The following is a 17,434-nucleotide window of genomic DNA, read 5'->3' as shown; positions in this document are numbered from 1 at the left end:
AATGCCAAATCCCACCAACACCAAAACGACGCCGCGCCCTCATCGACAGTGGGAGTGACGATGAGGGTGAGAGGAAGCAGGCCAGACGACGGGCCGCCATCACCAGAAAAGGCAAATGGAGGAGCTGGAGGCTATTGTTCAGGAGCAGTTGAGGCAGCACGAGCTGGGGAGCAACAGCAGAAGCAGCAGAAACGGACGGCAGATGCAGCCAACACCAACACAGTTGCCGATCCTGCCACTATGCCGCAATCTGCACAGCCAACACATGCCCCTGCCCCTGCCCCTGCCCTGCCACTATAATGCCAAATAGCCAGACCCACAGCCATCACAACATCAAAAACAGACAATACAAAGACAATCACAGCCACTCACACAGACAATACCACAATTAACAATAGAGATAATAATGACGCCAATACAAATACAAAATACAAATACACTGCCAATACAAACACAACACCACCACCGCCATCACCATCACAAACACCCCTGCCACTACCACCGACGATGACATCCGGCACGGCGAATTCGGGCATCAGCCAGCCAGGAACGTGGCTTGAGGATCCTCATCCGAGGACTCTCCCACTCCAGCGCCGGATTGGATTCGCAGCAGCATGCTGAATGAGGGTTCACGGTTCGGTTTGTAAGGGTGATCACCGATCGATTTGATCGCAGCCGCCAATTCAACCTCTTCGAGGCTGAGATCGCCCAAACCGGACCGTGGCAATGCGGGGTGTTGAAGCTGCGACGCTGGGTGGGAGGCCCATCACGGTTGAGAGACTTGGAGTCTCCCGTGAACCCTGCCCAGTGCATCGAAGCCAGGTGTTTGGCCACACCGCGCATACTGTAGACGAGCTGCTGTCTGCATGAAATGCGCGGGTGGACATCTGACGACGGAGTGCAGTAAGCGAGGAACGTCGCTCCCAAGTGCGCCAACTGCCAGGGCCAGACATCAGTGCCTACAAGGGTTGCCCATCCTACAAGGCAGCCAGGCAGAGGCTCGTGGCCCACAGGTCGCCAGGGAGGAGGAGCGTCGCAGACAGCAGCCACAGCCAAGCCAACAGCGACACCAGCCAATACAACGTCGCCAGCAGCAGCCACATCCACAGCCACTCATAATCCGCAGCAGCAACGCCAACACCAACCGGATCGGCAGCATCGGCAGCAGCATCGGTATGGCGACCAACATCCCCAGCCATCGACCAGGGGGCGCCAACACCAGAGGGTCCAGCCGATGCAGCCGATCGCGAATGATGCTCCGACGCCACGCCAACACCAGCAGCAGCAGCGGCCAGACGCCCAGTGCGATGGCAGCTGCGCTCAAACCTGCAATTATACGTACAGCGTATAACAGAGTTGGAAAAGGAGGATCGAACAGATGGCAGAGCAACTCACCAAATGGCTGCAGCAACAGCAGCAGCAGTTCCAATAGCGCCAATACAGCAGCAGCAGTAGCTATATCGACGGTGAGCCGGATATGGACATGGACGACGACAGCCAATGGACCGATGAAGAGCCTTATGAGGACCTACGTAGGTTCCTAAATGGACAATCCAGTGACGACTTCGAAAGCGACGGATTATACGGCGTCTACTGATTGCGACAAATAGCAGAAGTTTAATGCCAATGCCACCTTAAAATAGACAATAATTAAACACAATTAACAACAATCTGCAAATGACCATTAAACATACTCACCTGCTATTAAACTGACAGAGCTGCCCCTCCAGCAGCTGCCTCGCCACTCCTGCAATTCTCTCGAGGCATAATGGGCGAAATTTGGAGGCCTCATCAGCAGCACTACCGCCAATCCAACAAAAGTCCAGAGGCCAGCCACTAAAACACAAAGTAAAACAGTCAATTCACGCCAACACAAAAAAATTGCCAAAACACAAGAAATTCACTCTCACCTGCCAATCACCAGACAGAGCTGACCAACAAGAAGCTGCCTCGCCATCAACATCATCAATTTTTCTGCCAAAGGGCGGAAAAGGAGGCCTCTTCTGATGACGCTGCGCCTGACCATGGCCGTGACGTCACGCCACTCCGAACCAACAGCGGCCAATTCCAATGACGACGCAGATGCTGGCGCCTGTTGCCGCTCCACTGGGTTACACCCGTCTCTCATGCCAATTATGTGAGGGCGGGATGGCCTGGTGTTGAGCCGCCGGACGCCAGCAAATCCTGCAAAAGGAAGAAGAAACAGGAGGGAGAAACAGACTGCCAAAACACAAAATACTCACCTGCTGTTTTACGCCAACACAAGCCAGACAAGGGTCGCCACAAATAACATCCAAACGCCGACAGTACCTGCAAATAAACACGAATTAAAATCAAAGCCAAAACAAACACCTCCGCATCTGGGTGGCCGGACCAGCAGCCATTCAAAACGCAACTACAAACCGACGATGAACGTGGCCGAGGAGGCCAGGCCAATACTACTGACAACGCATCCTGGGTGGCCGGACCAGAGCCACTCGCGGCCAGACGAGGGTCGAACAGACGCCACAGCGACGGCGGCAGAGCGGCCCGCAGAGGCGCCCTAGCAGCAGCAGCAGCAGCCAACAACACCAACACCAACACCGCCAATAGCAGCAGCAGCAGCAGAGCCCTCGGCGCAGGCGCCAATACCAACGCCCCAGCCAATGCAGAGCGCCGACGCCACAGCCACCCAGCGAGTGAGTACCCAGCCATTGCCATGGCCGATATAACCACGGCCACAGCCACTCCCCCTCGAGCCCCATCACATCAGCAGCAACAGCAGCGCCAATACCAACTGCAAATCCCGCAACCCCGCCAAATCCAAAATCCCACCAAACACAAAGGGAAAGGCCGAAAAGACGCCACTTTTCCCGCCTCTCACACTCTCGGACAGTTCGGGAGTAACGGGAGAGGGAGAAGACGGAGGAGAGCCGGCAAGCCGACGCGCAAGAGCGGAGCGCCAAAACGGCCAACGGGCAGCCACACACACACACACGACCGGATCGAACCTGTTGCGAGTCGAACCTGGTTCGAGCTCGAGCAGCGGGTCGATCCGGGCCAATGCTGAGCCTGCACAAATGCCGTTAATCCCACCAACACCAAAACGACGCCGCGCCCTCATCGACAGTGGGAGCGAAGATGTGGTGAGGGTGAGAGGAAGCAGGCCAGAAGACGGGGCCGCCATCACCAGCAGCGGCAGCAGCGGCCGCCAATTAGGAAGCCGAAGAAGAAAAGGCAGACAATGGAGGAGCTGGAGGCTATTGTCCAGGAGCAGCTGAGGCAGCACGAGCTGAGGGAGCAACAGCAGAAGCAGCAGAAACGGACGGCAAATGCAGCAAACACCAACACAGTTGCCGATCCTGCCACTATGCGCAATCTGCACAGCCAACACATGCCCCTGCCCCTGCCACTACTATAATTGCCAATAGCCAGACCCACAGCCATCACCAACATCGACAACAGCCAATACATAGACAATCACCAGCCATTCACACAGACAATACCACAATTAACAATAGAGATAATAATGACGCCAATACAAATACAAATACACCCGCCAATACAATTACCAACACCACCACCGCCGTCACCATCACAAACACCCCTGCCACTACCACCGACGATGACATCCGGCACGGCGAATTCGGGCATCAGCCCAGTCAGGAACGTGGCTTGAGGATCCTCATCCGAGGACTCTCCCACTCCACGCCGCCGGATTGGATTCGCAGCAGCATGCTGAATGAGGGGTTCACGGTTCGGTTTGTAAGGGTGATCACCGATCGCTTTGATCGCAGCCGCCAATTCAACCTCTTCGAGGCTGATATCGCCCCCAAACCGGACCGTGGCCAATGCGGGGTGTTGAAGCTGCGACGCCTGGGTGGGAGGCCCATCACGGTTGAGAGACTTGGAGTCTCCCGTGACCCCGCCCAGTGCCATCGATGCCAGGTGTTTGGCCACACCCGCGCATACTGTAGACGAGCTGCTGTCTGCATGAAATGCGCGGGTGGACATCTGACGACAGAGTGCAGCAAGCCAAGGAACGTTGCGCCCAAGTGCGCCAACTGCCAGGGCGCCCACATCAGCGCCTACAAGGGCTGCAGCGCCTACAAGGCAGCCAGGCAGCGGCTCCTGGCCCACAGGCTCGCCAGGGAGGAGGAGCATCGACGGCAGCAGCAGCAGCCAACACCACACGACAACAGCCAATCCAACGCCGCCAGCAGCAGCCACATCCACAGCCACTCCATAACCCGCAGCAGCAACGCCAACAACAACCGGGTCGGCAGCATCGGCAACAGCATCGGTATGGCGACCATCATCCCCAGCCATCGACCAGGGGGCGCCAACACCAGAGGGTCCAGCCGATGCAACCGATCGCGAATGATGCCCCGACGCCACGCCAACACCAGCAGCAGCAGCGGCCAGCAGCTCAGTGCGATGGCAGCTGTGCCAAACATCTAAAAGAGAGCGCCATTAAACTCAAAATGCTGGAGGAAAGGTTGGCAGCAATGGCCACGCTGATCGCAAACCTGACAGAGGCTAGAGGCGGGGGCTTGGCAGCCATGCCGCCACTACAGACAACACCACCTACACACCCGCCGCCACCACAACCAGCCGCCAATACAGCAGCAGCAGTAGCCATATCGGACAGTGAGCCGGATATGGACATGGACGACGACAGCCAATGGACCGACGAAGAGCCTTACGATGACCTACGTAGGTTCCTAAATGGACAATCCAGTGGCGACTTTGAAAGCGACGGATTATACGGCGTCTACTGATTGCGACAAATAGCAGAAGTTTAATGCCAATGCCACCTTAAAATAGACAATAATTAAACACAATTAACAACAATCTGCAAATGACCATTAAACATACTCACCTGCTATTAAACTGACAGAGCTGCCCCTCCAGCAGCTGCCTCGCCACTCCTGGAACTCTCTTGAGGCATAATGGGCGTAATTTGGAGGCCTCATCAGCAGCACTGCCGTCAATTCCAACAGAAGTCCAGAGGCCAGCCACTAAAATACAAAGGAAAACAGTCAATACACGCCAACACGAAAAAAAAAAACGCCCAAAACACACAAAAACACACGTACCTGCCAATCACCAGACAGAGCTGCCCCCACAGCAGCTGCCTCGCCATGAACATCATCAATTTTCTGCCAAAGGGGCGGAAAAGGAGGCCTTTTTTTGAACCGATGACGAACGTGGCCGAGGAGGCCAGGCCAACTCTGCTGACAACGCATACTGGTGGCCGGACCAGCAGCCACTTGGATGCGGCCAATTACATGATTCGTTGGCATCACACACCGATGTCAATGCCACTCCATCCCACGATCGCATCTCGGGTGGCCGGACCAGTGCCACTCGATTGGATGCGCCATCTCCACCAGACAGATGCAGCGTGGGCGGCCGGACCAGAGCCGCTTGCCATCAACACCATCATTGCCCACGATGCACGCCAATACACACATCCAGCCAATAAACAACACACAGGGGGACAACAGAGCCGGCCGGTATACAGCGTAATGTTCGCATTGCGTTTGTTATGCCGGCCGGTGCTCCGTTGTTGTTTGTCCTCCTGTTAGAAATAAAATAAATATAATTAATATGTTTATATGTTGTAAATGTATGTCAATTATCGTTTATTTTACCTCGTCTGCATCAATGTATTTGTTGTAGATGTCAATCCTGTTGTTTCTGTAGTTTTTGCATGTCCGTAGATAGTTTGTCCATAGTTTTAGTTACTAGCCTGTGATATTAGGAATAAGTTTTTGTAAATTAATGTAGTTTTTCTGTAGTTAATTGTATATTATTAGTAGTTTTCTGATTAGTTTTATTACCTTTTTCCTCTTCTTCAACACCTATCTGCCATTCCATATTTCCCATGACATGTGGTATTACTAAAAATACCACGCAAATACCAGACTTGACCGATAACACACCAAAAAAGCCAATACAAATTCAAATTGCATTTCTCAATGCCCAGTGTGTTATCGGTCGCAACTTCGGCAATTATGCCCAGCCAATTGTTCACCCACACCCCACCCACTTCAAATGCCACTAAATGACAAATGAGGCTGAGCAGGAATAAAATGAACACTGCCATCCTTCGCCACTCAGCCAAATGCCCCAACAATGCCAATACAACCGCCACAAGATGCTATGCGGTCGACTCTTCGGAGCGTCTCGCGCCCGGATCGTAAGATCCGGAAGTTGAAAGTATCCGGGCGGTTATACGGGAGCAGGCAAACTTTCCCTTCCCATCCCATCCCATCCTTGACAACAGAGCAGCCAATTCACACAGCACAGAGAAACATTAGACACGGGCCATTGCCCAACAACAACACACACAGCCACTGAAACAGAAGGCCGTTCAAATCTTCCATTTCCTACTTATCGGTGCTGCTGCCCTCGGACTACTTTCATCTCACTGAATATTGGGTGAATGAAAGTGGAACCGGGGTGAGAGCACCGGTAAGTGACGACCGGCGTGGGAGTGGGGGAGTTGGCGGACATGTGAGAGTTCCACCATGAACCTCGTCCGCCACTCTCATCTCGTCCACCCGCTCGAGAGGTCGCGATCGTCGGACGTATATAAATTGAACCATCGCCGCCGCCATTAAAATAAAATAAAATCGCAAGTTTGTTTGTTCGTTGCCATCAGTGTTGCCCGTGTCGTTTGTCGTTTTGACTGTTTTGTCGTTTATCGTTTGCCGTGTCATTTGTGCTCTGGTGCCAAAAAATAAAGACAGTGAAGGCCAGACGACGCCAAGCCAAGCCAGGCAGCAGCCTCCTCGCCAATCCACCACGCTCCAGCCCTTCCTTCACCCCGCCACTACTATCTTCGACAAGCTTTAGTTCCTGTGCCACTACAAACATCACAAACTAAAAGAGATAACTGTGATAGACAAGAAAAAAAGAGAACTAAGGTGCCAATAAATACATTAAATACAAACACACACAAGAGACTTTTCAATTAAAGAACAACAAACAGGCAGCAGATCGCCAACACACAAACCAACAGCCAGCCATGACCAGAGGAATGGCCAGACGAGGGACAACCAGACGACACAGCGACGGCGGCAGAGCGGCCCGCAGAGGCGCCCTAGCAGCAGCAGCAGCAGCCAACAACACCAACACAAACACCGCCAATAGCAGCAGCAGCAGCAGAGCCCTCGGCGCAGGCGCCAAAACCAACGCCCCAGCCAATGCAGAGCGCCGACGCCACAGCCTTCCATCGAGTGAGTACCCAGCCATTGCCATGGCCGATATATCCACGGCCACAGCCACTCCCCCTCGAAACACATCACAAAAACCGCGCCAAACGCAAAGGGAAGGGCCGATGGGACGCCGCTCTCGCTGCCGCTTTTCCCGCCTCTCACGCTCTCGGACATACAAAACCGTTCAGGAGTAACGGGAGAGGGAGAAGACGGAGGAGAGCCGGCTAGCCGACGCGCAAGAGCGGAGCGCCAAAACGGCCAACGGGCCGCCACACACACACACACGACCGGATCGAACCCGTTGCGTGTCGAACTTGGTTCGAGTTCGAGCAGCGGGTCGATCCGAGCCATAGCCCAGTCAGCACCAATACTACGACAAACAGCAGCAACTACACAACCACAATCACAACCACAATCACAGCCAATCCCACCAACACCAAAACGACGCCGCGCCCTCATCGACAGTGGGAGCGAAGATGAGGATGAGGGTGAGAGGAAGCAGGCCAGAAGACGGGGCCGCCATCACCAGCAGCGGCAGCAGCGGCCGCCAATTAGGAAGCCGAAGAAGAAAAGGCAGACAATGGAGGAGCTGGAGGCTATTGTCCAAGAGCAGCTGAGGCAGCACGAGCTGAGGGAGCAACAGCAGAAGCAGCAGAAACGGACGGCACATGCAGCCAACACCAACACAGTTGCCGATCCTGCCACTATGCCGCAATCTGCACAGCCAACACATGCCCCTGCCCCTGCCCCTGCCCCTGCCACTACTATAATTGCCAATAGCCAGACCCACAGCCATCACCAACATCGACAACAGCCAATACATAGACAATCACCAGCCATTCACACAGACAATACCACAATTAACAATAGAGATAATAATGACGCCAATACAAATACAAATACACGCGCCAATACAATCACCAACACCACCGCCATCACCATCACAAACACCCCTGCCACTACCACCGACGATGACATCCGGCACGGCGAATTCGGGCATCAGCCCAGCCAGGAACGTGGCTTGAGGATCCTCATCCGAGGACTCTCCCACTCCACGCCGCCGGATTGGATTCGCAGCAGCATGCTGAATGAGGGGTTCACGGTTCGGTTTGTAAGGGTGATCACCGATCGATTTGATCGCAGCCGCCAATTCAACCTCTTCGAGGCTGATATCGCCCCCAAACCGGACCGTGGCCAATGCGGGGTGTTAAAGCTGCGACGCCTGGGTGGGAGGCCCGTCACGGTTGAGAGACTTGGAGTCTCCCGTGACCCTGCCCAGTGCCATCGATGTCAGGTGTTTGGCCACACCCGCGCATATTGTAGACGCGCTGCAGTTTGCATGAAATGCGCGGGCGGGCACCTGACGACGGAGTGCAGCAAGCCAAGGGCCGTCAATCCCAAATGCGCCAACTGCCAGGGCCAGCACATCAGCTCATACAAAGGATGCCCATCCTACAAGGCAGCCAGGCAGAGGCTCGTGGCCCACAGGGTCGCCAGGGAGGAGGAGCGTCGCAGACAGCAGCCACAGCCAAGCCAACAGCGACACCAGCCAATACAACGTCACCAGCAGCAGCCACATCCACAGCCACTCCATAATCCGCAGCAGCAACGCCAACACCAACCGGATCGGCAGCATCGGCAGCAGCATCGGTATGGCGACCAACATCCCCAGCCATCGACCAGGGGGCGACAACACCAGAGGGTCCAGCCGATGCAGCCGATCGCGGATGATGCTCCGACGCCACGCCAACACCAGCAGCAGCAGCGGCCAGACGCCCAGTGTGATGGCAGCTGCGCTCAAAACCTGCAATTGTACGTACAGCGTATAACAGATTTGGAAAGGATGATCGAACGGATGGCAGAGCAGCTCACCAGATTGGCTGCAGCAGCAGCAGCAGCGGTTCCAATAGCCGCCAATACAGCAGCAGCAGTGGCCATATCGGACGGTGAGCCGGATATGGACATGGACGACGACAGCCAATGGACCGATGAAGAGCCTTATGAGGACCTAGGTAGGTTTCTAAATGGAGAACCCAGTGGCGACTCCGAAAGCGACGGATTAAACGGCGTCTACTGATTGCGACAAATAGCAGAAGTTTAATGCCAATAAAACCTAAAAATAGAAAAAAACGAGGGGGAACGTTGTGAGTTGCTGCGGACACCGCAACTCTACGGTTATACCCGATACTAAGTCAGTATAACTCTCCTCCGGCAGACGCCGCTAATATTAAACGACACGACAAAGAGTGCGTGCGAGAGAGACAGAAAATCAGTCTGAGCGTGACGTCGGGCGCTGCGTAGCCACTGAAAATTGATTTCTTGCTTTTGGCTACAAAAATGATCCGATCTGATCCAGATTCAGCAATCTGATAGATATGGTCCTTATCTATGATTCTGCGTTTTTAGTTTTCTCGAATGTGCAATATTGTGGATGCAACAGATTTTCGTCTTTTGTGGGGGCGAAAAGTAGTGGGGCGAAATTCTGAGATATACGTTTTATAGTGAGATCTAACAGAAGTGCGGATACCAAATTTGGTTACTCTAGCCTTAATAGTCTCTGAGATTTGTGGATGCCCCAGATTTTCGTCCTTTGCGGGGGCGGAAGGGGGTGTGGCGAAATTTGGACACGAAACGGTCAAGGTCCGATATCACAGGAGTGTGGATACCAAATTTGGTTGCTCTGGCTCTTATAGGTTCTGAGATCCTTGAACTCATATTTTGCAATTGACAAAACCGACCATGAAACCTGTGTGCTAGAGAGAGACAGAGCGAGAAAGAATGAAATTGGTTTCTTGATTCTGGCTATAATCATTATACGATCTGGTTCAGATTTTGCACTGTAGAAGATATGGTCATCCTCACCGATTCTGCGTTTTTGGTTTTATCGTATCTTTAAAAATGTGGATGCCACAGCATTTCGTCCTTTGTGGGGGCGGAAGTGGGCGGGCGAAGTTTTGAAATATTTTTGTAGCAGTGACATATCACAGAAGTCTGGATCCAAAACATCGTTGCTCTAGCTCTTATAGTCCTTGAGCACTAGGCGCTGAAGGGGACGGACGGACGGACGGACGGACGGACGGACGGACGGACAGACGGACAGACAGACAGGGCTCAATCGACTCGGCTATTGATGCTGATCAAGAATATATATACTTTATGGGGTCGGTAACGATTCCTTCTGGACGTTACACACATCCACTTTTACCACAAATCTAATATACCCCAATACTCATTTTGAGTATCGGGTATAATTAAACACAATTAACAACAATCTGCAAATGACCAACAAACATACTCACCTGCTATTAAACCGACAGAGCTGCCCCTCCAGCAGCTGCCTCGCCACTCCTGGAACTCTCTTGAGGCATAATGGGCGTAATTTGGAGACCTCATCAGAAGCACTACCGTCAATTCCAACAGAAGTCCAGAGGCCAGCCACTAAAATACAAAGAAAAACAGCCAATTCACGCCAACACGAAAAAACGCCCAAAACACACAAAAACACACGTACCTGCCAATCACCAGACAGAGCTGCCCCACAGCAGCTGCCTCGCCATGAACATCATCAATTTTCTGCCAAAGGGGCGGAAAAGGAGGCCTTTTTTGAACCGATGACGAACGTGGCCGAGGAGGCCAGGCCAACTCTGCTGACAACGCATCCTGGTGGCCGGACCAGCAGCCACTCGGATGCGGCCAATCAACAAGTAAGTCGACAACGTATCCTGGTGGCCGGACCAGTTGCCACTTGGATGCGGCCAATAATAATGACAGTCTGACATCACACACCGATGTCAACGCCAACACACTGGACAACGCATCTCGGGTAGCCGGACCAGTGCCACTCGGTCTGCTGCATTAAACCAACAGACAGATGCAACGTGGGCGGCCGGACTAGAGCCGCTCGCCATCTCCAACTTTGCCCACGATGCACGCCAACACCATCAATCCAGCCATCGCCACTAAACAAGACACAGGGGGACAACAGAGCCGTCCGGTATACAGCGTAATGTTCGCATTGCGCATTGTTTGTCCTCCTATTAGAAATAAAATAAATATAATTAATTTGTTTATATGTTGTAAATGTATGTCAATTATCGTTTATTTTACCTCGTCTGCATCAATGTATTTGTTGTAGATGTCAATCCTGTTGTTTTTTGTAGTTTTTGCATGTCCGTAGATAGTTTTAGTTACTTACCTGTGATATTAGAATTAAGTTTTTGTAAATTAATGTAGTTTTTCTGTAGTTAATTGTATATTTTTCGTAGTTTTCTAATTAGTTTTACCTTCTTACTCTTCTTCCCAACCTATCTGCCATTCCCATAATTCCCCTTGACACGTGGTATTACCAAAAATACCACGCAAATACCAGACTATGACCGATAACACACCAAAAAGCCATTTCAAATTTAAAATGCATTTATCAATGCCCAGTGTGTTATCGGTCGCAAATTCGGCAATTTATGCCCAGCCAATTCCTCCCCACCCCCTACCCACTTCAAATGCCACTAAATGCCAAATGCGGTTGAGCAGGAGCAAAATTAACACTGCCAACCTCCGCCACTCTGCCAAACGCCCCAATAAAGCCATTTCAACCGCCCATATGATGCTATGCGGTCGACTCTTCGGAGCGTCATGCGCCCGGATCGAAAGATCCGGAAGTTTACAGTATCCGGGCGGTTACACGGGAGCAGGCATTTATCCCCCCCCCCCCCCCCATCCTACCCCACCCCCCAACAACAGAGCAGCCACTACACACAGCACAAACATAAGACACTGGCCGCTAACCAACGACAACGACAACACACACAGCCACTAAAACAAACGGCTATTCCAATTCTCCATTGCCTACTTATCGGTGCTGCTGCCCTCGGACCACTTTCATCTCACTCAATATTGGGGTGAGTGAAAGTGGAACCGGGGGTGAGAGCACCGGTAAATGACGATCGGCGATCGGGCCATTCGAGTGTGGAGGAGAGAGTATGGGAGTTGGCGGACATGTGAGAGTTCCACCATGAACCTCGTCCGCCACTCTCATCTCTTCCACCCGCTCGAGAGGTCGCGATCGTCGGACGTGCCAGAACCGTTTCGTGTCGTGTCGCTTTTTTCGTTGTTCTGTGCCGTGTCGCCATTGACGTTTTCTTTTTCTGTGTTGCCCTGTTTTCTTTTGTGGTGTCTGTTGTGTGCCGTGCCGTGCCGTGCCGCCCTTCCTCCACCACACCCATTAATTACCTTGACAAACTTTTGTTCCCGTCCACATCATAAAACAAAAAAGAATAAAAGTGCCAATAAGTACTTTAAACACAAACACACACACACAAGAGACTTTTCAATTAAAAACAACAAACAGGCAGCAGATCGCCAACACACAAACCAACAGCCAGCCATGACCAGAGGAATGGCCAGACGAGGGTCAACCAGACGCCACAGCGACGGCGGCAGAGCGGCCCGCAGAGGCGCCCTAGCAGCAGCAGCAGCAGCCAACAACACCAACACAAACACCGCCAATAGCAGCAGCAGCAGCAGAGCCCTCGGCGCAAGCGCCACCACCAACGACCCAGCCATACACAGCTCCGACGCCACAGCCATCCATCGAGTGAGTACCCAGCCATTGCCATGGCCGATATAGCCACGGCCACAGCCACTCCCCCTCGAGACCCATCACAAAAACCGCGCCAACCACAAAGGGAAAGGCCGAAAAGACGCCGCTCTCACTGCCACTTTTCCCGCCTCTCACGCTCTTGGACGCACAAAACTGTTCAGGAGTAACGGGAGAGGGAGAAGACGGAGGAGAGCCGGCAAGCCGACGCGCAAGAGCGGAGCGCCAAAACGGCCAACGGGCCGCCACACACACACACACGACCGGATCGAACCTGTTGCGAGTCGAACCTGGTTCGAGCTCGAGCAGCGGGTCGATCCGAGCCATAGCCCAGCCTACACAAATGCCACCAATCCCACCAACACCAAAACGACGCCGCGCCCTCATCGACAGTGGGAGCGAAGATGAGGATGAGGGAGAGAGGAAGCAGGCCAGGCATGAGAGACGGGTGTGACCCAGTGGAGCGGTAACAGGCGCCAGCATCTGTGTCGTCGTTGGAAATGGCAGCTGTTGGTTCGGATTGGCGTGACGTCACGGCCATGGTCAGGCGGCAGCGTCATCAAAGAAGGCCTCCTTTTCCATCCCTTTGGCAGGAAATTGTCATTGTTGATGGCGAGGCAGCTTCTTGATGGTCAGCTCTGTCTGGTGATTGGCAGGTACGTGTGATTTTTGTGTGTTTTGGCCGTTTTTCGTTGTTGTCCGTATTGACGTCTCTTTCCTTTGTTGCAGTGCCTGTCTCTGGATCGACGATTGGGCACATCAATAGGCGCCGCCCGATCGCTGGCGCTGCGCTGGCGCTGCGCTGGCGATTTGGCCCTCCACACTTGGCCCAGACCCTCCAGATCGTCGAATGGATCGTGGTCGGTCCACTCGTCGTCATCATCGTCATTAATTGCTTCGCAGTCCATATCGGGTTCGGATTCCGATATGGCTGCGGCGTCAAAGTGCGTATTTGGTGCTGGTCGTGGTGATGGCTGTGTGGATGCTGCTGCTGCTGTTGTTGTCCGTTGTGGCGGCACTCCTCCCGTGCTCTCGTCCCTTGCCTGCAGCAGGTTTGTCAGTTTCGTTGAAATTGCTGCCAGTTTTTCTTCCAGCTCTCTAATTTTACCGGCATATCTTTTCAGATTATGGGCACAGCTCCCATCGCACTGGGCGCCTGGCTGCTGCTGTAGCTGGGGTTGGCGTGGCGTCGGAGCACGATTTGGGATCGGCTGCATCGGCTGGACCCTTTGGTATTGGCGCCCCTCGGCCAGTGGCTGGGGATGTTGGTCGCGATGCTGTAGCTGTTGCCGATGCTGCCGACCCGGACCGCGTTGGCGTTGCTGCTGCGGCTGTGAGTGGAGTGGCTGTGTGGGTGGCTGCTGCTGCAACTGTCGCTGTAGTGGCTGCTGGTGACGTTGTGGTGGCTGCTGGATACGATGTGCTGGCTGTTGCTGCTGTATTGGCTGCTGCATTGGCTGTGGCTGTTGCCGTATTGGCTGAGGCTGCTGCTGCTGCCGTCGATGCTCCTGGACAGCGACCCTGTGGGCCAGGAGCCGCTGCCTGGCTGCCTTGTAGGCGCTGCAGCCCTTGTAGGCGCTGATGTGCTGGCCCTGGCAGTTGGCGCACTTGGGAGCAACGTTCCTTGGCTTGCTGCACTCCGTCGTCAGGTGTCCACCCGCGCATTTCATGCAAACTGCAGCGCGTCTACAATATGCGCGGGTGTGGCCAAACACCTGACATCGATGGCACTGGGCAGGGTCACGGGAGACTCCAAGTCTCTCAACCGTGATGGGCCTCCCACCCAGGCGTCGCAGCTTCAATACCCCGCATTGGCCACGGTCCGGTTTGGGGGCGATCTCAGCCTCAAAGAGATTGAATTGGCGGCTGTGATCGAATCGATCGGTGATTGCCCTTACAAACCGAACCGTGAACCCCTCGTTCAGCATACTGCTGCGAATCCAATCCGGCGGCATGGAGTGGGAGAGTCCTCGGATGAGGATCCTCAAGCCACGTTCCTGGCTGGGCTGATGCCCGAATTCGCCGTGCCGGATGTCATCGTCGGTGGTAGTGGCAGGGGTGTTTGTGATGGTGATGGCGGTGGTGGTGTTGGTATTGGTCTTGGCAGGTGTATTTGTAATTGTAATTGCGTTGGCGTCATTATATGTATTGATATTGTCAGTATTGTCTATGTGAATGGCTGGTGATTGTCTATTTATTGGCCTTTGTCGATGTTGGTGATGGCTGTGGGTCTGGCTATTGGCATTTATAGTAGTGGCAGGGGCATGGGCAGGGGCAGGGGCATGTGTTCGCTGTGCAGATTGCGGCATAGTGGCAGGAGCGGCAACTGTGTTGGTGTTGGCTGTATTTGTTGTCCGTTTCTGCTGCCTCTGTTGTTGCTGCCGCAGCTCGTGCTGCCTCAACTGCTCCCGGACAATAGCCTCTAGCTCCTCCAGTGTCTGCCTTTTCTTCTTCGGCTTCCCAATTGGCGGCCGCTGCTGCCGCTGCTGGTGATGGCGGCCCGTCGTCTGGCCTGCTTCCTCTCACCCTCACCCTCATCGTCACTCCCACTGTCGATGAGGGCGCGGCGTCGTTTTGGTGTTGGTGGGATTGGTGGTATTTGTGCAGGCTGGGCATTGGCACGGATCGACCCGCTGCTCGAACTCGAACCAGGTTCGACCCGCAACAGGTTCGATCCGGTCGTGTGTGTGTGTGTGGATGCCCGTTGGCCGTTTTGGCGCTCCGCTCTTGCGCGTCGGTTTGCCGGCTCTCCTCCGTCTTCTCCCTCTCCCGTTACTCCTGAACAGTTTTGTATGTCCGAGAGCGTGAGCGGCGGGAAAAGTGGCGTCTTTTCGGCCTTTCCCTTTGTGTTTGGCGGGATTTTGTGATTTGGCAGGATTGCGGGATTTGCGGTTGGTATTGGCGCTGCTGTTGCTGCTGATGTGATGGGGCTCGAGGGGGAGTGGCTGTGGCCGTGGATATGTCGGCCATGGGAATGGCTGGGTACTCACTCGATGGATGGCTGTGGCGTCGGCGCTCTGCATTGGCTGGGGCGTTGGTTTTGGCGCCTGCGCCGAGGGCTCTGCTGCTGCTGCTGCTATTGGCGGTGTTTGTGTTGGTGTTGTTGGCTGCTGCTGCTGTTGCTAGGGCGCCTCTGCGGGCCGCTCTGCCGCCGTCGCTGTGTCGTCTGGTTGTCCCTCGTCTGGCCATTCCTCTGGTCATGGCTGGCTGTTGGTTTGTGTGTTGGCGATCTGCTGCCTGTTTGTTGTTCTTTAATTGAAAAGTCTCTTGTGTGTGTTTGTATTTAATGTATTTATTGGCACCTTAGTTCTCTTTTTTTCTTGTCTATCACAGTTATCTCTTTTAGTTTGTGATGTTTGTGATGTTTGTAGTGTCACAGGAACTAAAGCTTGTCGGAGATAGTAGTGGGTGCGGTGAAGGAAGGGCTGGAGCGTGGTGGATTGGCGAGGAGAACTTTTCCGCGTTTGGAATGGTCATGTGCAGCGGCGAATGGTGAGGGGGGGGGTGGGCGACACAAAATGGCTGCTGCCTGGCTTGGCTTGGCGTCGTCTGGCCTTCACTGTCTTTATTTTTTGGCACCAGAGCACAAATGACACGGCAAACGATAAACGACAAAACAGTCAAAACGACAAACGACACGGGCAACACTGATGGCAACGAACAAACAAACTTGCGATTTTATTTTATTTTAATGGCGGCGGCGGGGGTTCAATTTATATACGTCCGACGATCGCGACCTCTCGAGCGGGTGGACGACGTTCATGGTGGAACTCTCACATGTCCGCCAACTCCCCCACTCCCACGCCGGTCGTCACTTACCGGTGCTCTCACCCCCGGTTCCACTTTCACTCACCCCAATATTCAGTGAGATAAAAGTAGTCCGAGGGCAGCAGCACCGATAAGTAGGCAATGGAAGATTTGAACGGCCTTCTGTTTCAGTGGCTGTGTGTGTTGTTGTTGTGCAATGGCCCGTGTCTAATGTTTCTCTGTGCTGTGTGAATTGGCTGCTCTGTTGTCAAGGATGGGATGTGATGGGAAGGGGAAAGTTTGCCTGCTCCCGTATAACCGCCCGGATACTTTCAACTTCCGGATCTTACGATCCGGGCGCGAGACGCTCCGAAGAGTCGACCGCATAGCATCTTGTGGGCGGTTGTATTGGCATTGTTGGGGCATTTGGCTGAGTGGCGAAGGATGGCAGTGTTCATTTTATTCCTGCTCAGCCTCATTTGGCATTTAGTGGCATTTGAAGTGGGTGGGGGGTGGGTGAGGAATTGGCTGGGCATAATTGCCGAAGTTGCGACCGATAACACACTGGCATTGAGAAATGCAATTTGAATTTGTATTGGCTTTTTTGGTGTGTTATCGGTCAAGTCTGGTATTTGCGTGGTATTTTTAGTAATACCACATGTCAGGGGAAATATGGGAATGGCAGATAGGTGGGGAAGAAGAGGAAAAAGGTAATAAAACTAATCAGAAAACTACATTAATTTACAAAAACTTATTCCTAATATCACAGGCTAGTAACTAAAACTATGGACAAACTATCTACGGACATGCAAAAACTACAAAAAACAACAGGATTGACATCTACAACAAGAACATTGATGCAGACAAGGTAAAATAAACGATAATT

The 17,434-nt window shown here is 53.3% G+C and overlaps 1 long non-coding RNA gene across 2 annotated transcripts; it reads right to left on the bottom strand.

Annotated features, from left to right (window-relative positions):
- Window positions 1–1,470: 1,470 nt before the first annotated feature.
- LOC117194337 lies at window positions 1,471–5,105 on the bottom strand. Of its 2 annotated transcripts, none has more exons than XR_004474801.1 (3): window positions 5,079–5,105; window positions 1,699–1,836; window positions 1,471–1,633 (listed from the first exon to the last, which is right to left on the bottom strand). It is a non-coding gene; the product is annotated as an uncharacterized LOC117194337 (long non-coding RNA). The 2 variants fall into 2 exon arrangements; XR_004474802.1 differs by lacking the exon at window positions 5,079–5,105 and adding an exon at window positions 1,911–1,951.
- Between the last annotated feature and the right edge of the window lie 12,329 nt (window positions 5,106–17,434).

This window comes from Drosophila miranda, assembly GCF_003369915.1.
Source record: "Drosophila miranda strain MSH22 chromosome Y unlocalized genomic scaffold, D.miranda_PacBio2.1 Contig_Y3_pilon, whole genome shotgun sequence".
Lineage (NCBI taxonomy): Eukaryota > Metazoa > Arthropoda > Insecta > Diptera > Drosophilidae > Drosophila > Drosophila miranda.
This window is presented reverse-complemented; position numbering and strand designations above follow the sequence as displayed.